A 9,313-nucleotide genomic window follows, 5' to 3' on the forward strand; every position below is an offset into this window, starting at 1 on the left:
AGCTCTGTAGCCGATAACTGGTGATATAAGTGTATACAATATATACATAATCGCAATGGCCAAATCATTAAGCGAGTTGAAGAAAATGCAGCGCACCCAGTCTCCCCGCCTGAGGGACCATAACCTCCCCTTCTGGCTGCCGACTTGAGAGGTGTCCTGATAACTCCTCGAACCTCCTCCTTATCAATTTCTGCAACATTTGCGGTCTCCGTTCTAATTTTCATTCTGTGGAACACCATCTCTCCTCCTCTAAACCTCACTTTCTCTTCCTCACCGAAACACAGGTTTCTGAGGCTACTGACAGCAACCTCTACTCTGTTCCCTCTTACTATCTCTATCCTAAATTTCAATCCAAAGCTGGATGTTGCGCCTACGTGAGCAACATCACTAGTCTCGGGCCCACGACCTTGACTCTTCAGAAGTTTCCACCATCTAGCTAAGACTTCATTGCCATTCTATTACTAAATACATCTGTGCTGCTTATCTCTCACCTAACTCTACTAACTATGTAAAACTCTTTGATTATTTGAACTCTAAAGTGGAGCGCATCTTGGCCCACTCTCCCTTTGCTGAAATCTCCATCTTGGGAGATTTCAATGTTCACCACCAGCTTTGGCTTTCATCCTCTTTCACTGACCAGCCTGGTGAACAAGCCTACAACTTTGCTCTCCTCAACGACCTAGAGCAGTTGGTTCAGCACCCTACTCGTATTCCCGACCGTCTTGGAGACAGGCCCAACATTTTAGACCACTTCTTTACCTCTAATCCTTCTGCTTACTCTGTCAAACTGTTCTCTCCGTTGGGCTCCTCCGATCATAACCTTATTTCTGCATCCTCTCCTATCGCTCCTGTACACCCTCTGGACCCACCGAAGAGGCGATGCTTCTGGCATTTTGCTTCAGCTCGGTGGGACGACCTGAGGATGTACTTTTCCGATTTCCCGTGGAATGATTACTGCTTCCAGGAGAGAGACCCTCTGTGTGTGCTCTGCGCATCACAGAGGTGATTGTCTCTGGAATGGAGGCATACATTCCACGTTCTTTCTCTACTCATGCTAAAATCCTTAGTTTAATCATGCTTGTTCTCGTGCTATTAAAGATAGAGGCAGCTCAGTTACCAGAGCCTTGAAACTAATGCTAATTATGAACTTTACATTTCTGCCCGAATCTATTCTCCGACTAACTAAAATTCTTTCATTCGTAGAAAATGCCAAAACCTCTCTTCCCGTGACTTCTGTCATCTAGCCAAAACATTTCCAACTTCTTCTCTTCACCTTCCTCTACCTCAGTCCTGACGGCAAGTCTCATCTATCTCTAAGGCTGAACTCTTCTCTCAAACTTTTTCTAAAAACTCCAATCTGGACGATTCTGGGCATATTCCTCCTACTCATCCCCCCTCTGATTCCTTTATGCCTGTTATAAAGATTCTTCAAAATGATGTTTTCTATGCCCTCTCTGGCCTCAATCCTCAGAAGGCTTATGGACCTGATGGAGTGCCTCCTATTGTCCTTAAAACTGTGCCTCCGTGCTGTCACCCTGCCTGGTCAAACTCTTTCGCCTCTGCCTGTCAACATCTACCTTTCCTTCTTGCTGGAAGTATGCCTTCATACAGCCTGTGCCTAAGAAGGGTGACTGCCCAATCCTCAAACTACCGTCCTATAGCTTTACTTTCTTGTTCATCTAAAGCTTTTGAATCAATCAACCGGAAGATTCAAAAGCACCTTTCCACTTCTGACCTTCTATCTGATCGCCAGTATGGGTTCCGCAAGGGCGTTCTACTGGTGATCTCTAGCCCTCTTAACTAACTCTTGGTCATCCTCTCTAGCTGTTTCGGTGAAACTTTGCTATTGCGCTGGGCATATCAAAAGCTTTTGATAGGGTCTAGCACAAATCTTTGCTTTCAAACTACCTCCTACGGTTTCTATCCTTCTCTGTACCTTTATCTCCAGTTTCCTTTCTGACCGTTCTATTTCTGCCGTGGTAGACGGTCACTGTTCTTCCCCTAAATTTATTAACAGTGGTGTCCCACAGGGTTCTGTTCTATCTCCCACTCTTCTTATGGTATCTTCAAATTCCTCATACGTCTATTAGTTCCCGAGTTACACCGAGAAAGCTGATTTTTTTTTCTCTCGTCAGAGTAGCCTAACAAATAAAAAACACTCATTAATTAATGTCTTATATCTCATTTCTTAACTTATTTCTTCTTATTTCTTTTCTCAACTTGCATTTCTTTATATTTTCTGCCTGCTATTCGGTGTCATATGACCTTAGACGTTGCAGCATCAAGTTTACCTTTTTGACTGTGTGTGTGTGTGTGTGTGTGTGTGTGTGTTCCATTCCTCCGATTCTTCTGAAGAAATCTGGCTTGCCTGAAATTTTGTGGGACATCATTTTTAGCCGTTTATATGATCCGTAGCTGAATTTAGAGAGGATTCTTATGGTATCTTCAAATTCCTCATACGTCTATTAGTTGAGTTACACCGAGAAAACTGATTTTTTTCTCTCGTCAGAGTAGCCTAACAAATAAAAAACACTCATTAATTAATGTCTTATATCTCATTTCTTAACTTATTTCTTCTTATTTCTTTTCTCAACTTGCATTTCTTTATATTTTCTGCCTGCTCTTCGGTGTCATATGACCTTAGACGTTGCCGCATCGAGTTTACTTTTTTCCGTGAAAAAGGGATCGTGTGTGTGTGTGTGTGTGTGTGTGTGTGTGTTCCATTCCTCCGATTCTTGAGAAATCTGCGCTAGCTCGAAATTTTGTGGGCCATCTTTTAGCCGATTATATGCTCTGAAGCGGAAGTTAGTGAGGATTCTTATGGTATCTTCAAATTCCTCATACGTCTATTAGTTCCCGAGTTACACCGAAAAAAATGAATTTTTTTATATAGTCAGAGTAGCATAACAAATAAAAATCACTCATTAATTAATGTCTTATATTTCATTTCTTAACTTATTTCTTCTTATTTCTTTTCTCAACTTGCATTTCTTTTTTATTTTCTGCCTGCTCTTCGGTGTCATATGACCTTAGACGTTGCCGCATCGAGTTTACCTTTTTCCGTGAAAAAGGGATCATGTGTGTGTGTGTGTGTGTGTGTGTGTGTTCCATTCCCCTCCGATTCTTGAGAAATCTGCGGCTAGCTCGAAATTTTGTGGGCCATCTTTTTTAGCCGATTATATGCTCCGAAGCGGAATTTAGTGAGGATTCTTATGGTATCTTCAAATTCCTCATACGTCTATTAGTTCCCGAGTTACACCGAGAAAACTGTATTTTTTTTCTCTCGTCAGAGTAGCATAACAAATAAAAATCACTCATTAATCAATGTCTTATATTTCATTTCTTAACTTATTTCTTCTTATTTCTTTTCTCAACTTGCATTTCTTTATATTTTCTGCCTGCTCTTCGGTGTCATATGACCTTAGACGTTGCCGCATCGAGTTTACTTTTTTCCGTGAAAAAGGGATCGTGTGTGTGTGTGTGTGTGTGTGTGTGTGTGTGTGTGTGTGTGTGTGTGTGTTCCATTCCCCTCTGATTCTTGAGAAATCTGCTGCTTGCTCAAAATTTTGTGGGCCAACTTTTTTAGCCGAATATATGTTCCGAAGCGGAATTTAGTGAGGATTCTTATGGTATCTTCAAATTCCTCATACGTCTATTAGTTCCCGAGTTACACCGAGAAAACTGAATGTTATTCTCTCGTCAGAGTATCCTAACAAATAAAAATCACTCAAAGCTCCTCATCTACGTTCCTTAGAAAGATTGCCATATGTTACTATTAAGAAACTTATCCCAACAACTGCAAATTTGACGCACTTTCATCGAAAACTTAATTTAAAAATTTTTTTTATTTACTTTTATGGCGCGTTTCGCGTCATCGTCCGCCAGAACCTTTTACCCTTGATGACATGAAATGCGTCATCGTGCGCGAGAGGGTTAAATAAGTCAGATTTATCTCAAATTCACTGTCTGGGCAGACAAATATTCGGAAAAGAGAAGGCAAACCAGTTTGTAGATATATATAAATATGCCGTATATTCACGTCCTTATGGATATCTTCTTGTTGATTAGGTATAAATACTCCTGAATCCCTACAGTTTCGCTCAAACATTGTTGGAGAGCCTCCCAGATGAACGCGTATTCCAATGGTGAACTCCAGGAAAAAGGAACTCTTACACGTTCTATACTCCCAACATAACGAACCCTATGGTTTAAGCTCTCAGCTACTTCTGATCTTACTCTCTTAAGCCTTTGCAGTTACTTTCTTAAACCATCGAAGTCCGCCTTCCTGAAGTCAGGTATTAAGTGTTGTTTCTGCTGACTCTATCCTCCCATTTAATATTAAATTTAATTTCCTTATGATCACTGTTACCTAATGAACCCCCAACCTCAATGTTGCTTATTATGTCCTCTTTATTAGTTAACAACAAATCCAAAATATTTTCTTCCCTCGTTCGCACTGTTTTGTATATAGAACGAACTTACATTAGCTGAACTCACACTGTTTTGATTATAGAACGAACTTACATTAGCTGAACTCACACTGTTTTGAATATAGAACGAACTTACATTAGCTGATCTCACACTGTTTTGAATATAGAACGAACTTACATTAGCTGAACCCACACTCCTGGAAGAAGCTAAAATTTTCTAAAGGCTACAATAAAATCAATATGACCGATGAAGATACGGCACGTCACAATGAACAAACTCACTGTCTTCTCTGTATATACGGGTTTTAAAAGGTAAAGGAGTAAAACATCATGACCATGAAAAATCAGGAAACAATTACATTGAAGCTTATTGTAATAGATGCAACCTGCAAATGAAAAAAATCACAAATTGCAGCGCACTCTCATTGCACATGCGGATTACGACATGACGTTAATCCCGCGTGAATTAACGCTACCTGGCTTTGAAAATCAAACTAAGACCAAAACATTCAGTTCAGAAATACCATGAAGTCATCATAAATGACTTGAGATTTATTGACACGTATGTCTTTATGTCTGGTTCACTCGCGGCTTTAGCGAACCAATTCATCAGCACTGGGAACGAGCCCATGTGCACACAACAGATGTTGAAAGATGTGCCAGCACCTGCGTTACCATTATTGATCAAGGAAAGCAGGTTTTTGTTATGACTATATGGACTCGATGGAACGACTTTCTGAGACACGTCTTCCATCCCGCGAAGATTTTTTCAATTCGCTTCAAGAAGCAGAACTTTCCGAAAGTGATTATAAACATGCTCAGAATGTTTGGAAAGTAGCTGGATGTCAGAGCCTGATGGACTATTTGTTGCTTTATGTAAAAGTGGATGTTGGCCTTCTATGTGATGTCTTCCTAGAGTGGAGAGGTATTTTGAAAACCCAGTGGAGGTTGGATATTGTAAATTATGTTAGCCTGCCAGGATTTGCCTATGACTCTTTTTTTTTAAAAAAAAATCATGAAGTATAGATGCTTATTATAACACACAAATATATCATTGCATTCAAACAAATGTGCGTGGGGCTACACAAGTGTTGTGCGTCGTTTTGTACGCACCAATAACATCTACACGAACCCTCAGTTTAATCCAAAACATGATAGAAACACTTTCCTTTCATATCTTGACTTCAACAGTCTTTATCCCACTGTAATGCAAGAGAAGTTACCATGTGGAGATATGAGAAAACTAGATGAGACAGAAATGCACTGGTTTTTGAGCGGGAGGGGGGCTAGGTCAATCAAGCAACCGATGGCGATTTTGGATACCTCATTCTGTGCAATACTGAGGCTGTCTCACGTGAAGTCATTGAGAAAACGGATGACCTCCCACTGACCATCAGAAGACACAATATCATCAATAGAGATATATCGTCAGCCGCACACGAATGGTATGAAGAAGAAAACCGTCCAGTACCGTGTAAGAACATAAAACAGATTGGAACACATGTTGCTCAGGAGAAAATGCTGTTTGCTCTGTCCCTCCTTAAACTGCTATTCAACTAGGCCGGGTTGTTAAAAAGTGCATGCTATTTATATGTTTAAGCAAAAGCACTTTCTTGCGGACTTCATTCAGGATAACATAGAAGCCCGCAAAAGTGCTACTTGCCCTATCAAGAAAACTGCAATCAAGTGTATTTCAAACAGCATTTTTGGTCGATACCTGATGAACGCGGCCAAATAGAGTGAAGACATAGATATTGTCACCAACCGCGAAAAGTTTTGAAGCTGGCCTGAAGTCCTTACTTTAAACGCGTTGTACCCTCAATGATGGTCATGTAGTTGTAGTTCGCCATAAGAAATATTCACAGGCGAATCATCAAAACTACATTTGCTACTACGTCCTAGAGCTGTCCAAGCTGCGACTCTAGGAGTTCTGTTACAGTATCATGAAGGCTCATTACGGGATCAAGAAACTAGTGTATTGTGACACTGATTCCTTAATAACAGAAACTGAAACTCCTGATCTATTAACAGAGTACTCGCAGGAACCCTTTAAAAGCTATATAGACACAAGTAACTTTAGCTCCTCACATTCCTTGTACAACACAGACAACAAAGGCAAGCTCGGTTCTAAGGAACGTAGATGAGGAGCTTTGAGTGATTTTTATTTGTTAGGATACTCTGACGAGAGAATAACATTCAGTTTTCTCGGTGTAACTCGGGAACTAATAGACGTATGAGGAATTTGAAGATACCATAAGAATCCTCACTAAATTCCGCTTCGGAACATATATTCGGCTAAAAAAGTTGGCCCACAAAATTTTGAGCAAGCAGCAGATTTCTCAAGAATCAGAGGGGAATGGAACACACACACACACACACACACACACACACACACACACACACACACACACACACACACACACACACACACACGATCCCTTTTTCACGGAAAAAAGTAAACTCGATGCGGCAACGTCTAAGGTCATATGACACCGAAGAGCAGGCAGAAAATATAAAGAAATGCAAGTTGAGAAAAGAAATAAGAAGAAATAAGTTAAGAAATGAAATATAAGACATTAATTAATGAGTGATTTTATTTGTTATGCTACTCTGACGAGAGAAAAAATCAGTTTTCTCGGTGTAACTGGGAACTAATAGACGTATGAGGAATTTGAAGATACCATAAGAATCTCACTAAATTCCGCTTCGAGCATATACTCGGCTAAAAAAGATGGCCCACAAAATTTCGAGCTAGCCGCAGATTTCTCAAGAATCGGAGGGGAATGGAACACACACACACACACACACACACACACACACACACACACATGATCCCTTTTTCACGGAAAAAGGTAAACTCGATGCGGCAACGTCTAAGGTCATATGACACCGAAGAGCAGGCAGAAAATATAAAGAAATGCAAGTTGAGAAAAGAAATAAGAAGAAATAAGTTAAGAAATGAAATATAAGATATTAATTAATGAGTGATTTTTATTTGTTATGCTACTCTGACGAGAGAAAAAAAAAATCAGTTTTCTCGGTGTAACTCGGGAACTAATAGACGTATGAGGAATTTGAAGATACCATAAGAATCCTCACTAAATTCCGCTTCGGAGCATATAATCGGCTAAAAAAGATGGCCCACAAAATTTCGAGCTAGCCGCAGATTACTCAAGAATCGGAGGGAATGGAACACACACACACACACACACACACACACATTGACATGATCCCTTTTTCACGGAAAAAGGTAAACTCGATGCGGCAACGTCTAAGGTCATATGACACCGAAGAGCAGGCAGAAAATATAAAGAAATGCAAGTTGAGAAAAGAAATAAGAAGAAATAAGTTAAGAAATGAGATATAAGACATTAATTAATGAGTGTTTTTATTTGTTAGCTACTCTGACGAGAGAAAAAAATCAGTTTTCTCGGTGTAACTCGGGAACTAATAGACGTATGAGGAATTTGAAGATACCATAAGAATCCTCACTAAATTCCGCTTCGAGCATATAATCGGCTAAAAAAGATGGCCCACAAAATTTCGAGCTAGCCGCAGATTTCTCAAGAATCGGAGGGGAATGGAACACACACACACACACACACACACACACACACACACACATTATCCCTTTTTCACGGAAAAAGGTAAACTCGATGCGGCAACGTCTAAGGTCATATGACACCGAAGAGCAGGCAGAAAATATAAAGAAATGCAAGTTGAGAAAAGAAATAAGAAGAAATAAGTTAAGAAATGAGATATAAGACATTAATTAATGAGTGTTTTTTATTTGTTAGGCTACTCTGACGACAGAAAAAAAATTCAGTTTTATCGGTGTAACTCGGGAACTAATAGACGTATGAGGAATTTGAAGATACCATAAGAATCCTCACTAAATTCCGCTTCGGAGCATATAATCGGCTAAAAAAGATGGCCCACAAAATTTCGAGCTAGCCGCAGATTTCTCAAGAATCGGAGGGAATGGAACACACACACACACACACACACACACACACACATGATCCCTTTTTCACGGAAAAAGGTAAATTCGATGCGGCAACGCCTAAGGTCATATGACATCGAAGAGCATGCAGAAAATATAAAGAAATGCAAGTTGAGAAAAGAAATAAGAAGAAAGAAGTTAAGAAATGAGATATAAGACATTAATTCATGCAAAATCAGAAAAAAAAAAGACTTGGTGCTGCAGTGTTTAGGGTTAGATGGCACCAAATAACCGGAGTAAAAAAAAATATATATAAGTTGAGGAAAGAAATAAGAAGAAACAAGTTGAGAAATGAGAAATAAGAAGATAATGATACAATACATCCAGCAAAAACTTAAATAATTTATCGAGTCTTACGTTCAATGGCGATTTTTATTTTATTTTCGGACTTGCATTAGAGAGTAAATTCATATTTCAGCCTGGTCATTAACCTAATGTCCTTAACCTTTTCCGTGATTATAATCCCGTGGTCATTCGAGGGTCAAAGAAAGATCTTATCTTAACCCTTCAAGTATCCCTTCTCCCGTCACCCCCCCTCGCTCCTGCTGGGCACCCTCCCGTGTCACCTTCACGCGTCCGTACGCAAGGCCGAGAGGGGGTGAGGGGGCTCGTGAAAAGGTAAAAGAGAGGGGTGGGGGGGGTAGGTGGGGGGGTCCAGATAGCCCCTCTTCCGTAACCCCCCCGCTGACCCCCCCAACCCCCACTTCCAGTCCCCCCCGCTGAAGCAACCCCCACTTCCGTACATTTGTTACTACTCCCGTTACACGGAGCAGCCCCAGTCCCCCCTGCAGGAGGAAGGTACCGCTACCCAGACGCAAGAGGTAGCTACTCAGCCCCAGGAAAATTGAAGGAAGACGGCCGCCATCACTCTCCTCGATGA

The sequence above is a fragment of the Eriocheir sinensis genome, chromosome 24 (assembly GCF_024679095.1).
Source record: "Eriocheir sinensis breed Jianghai 21 chromosome 24, ASM2467909v1, whole genome shotgun sequence".
NCBI classification, from domain to species: Eukaryota; Metazoa; Arthropoda; class Malacostraca; order Decapoda; family Varunidae; genus Eriocheir; species Eriocheir sinensis.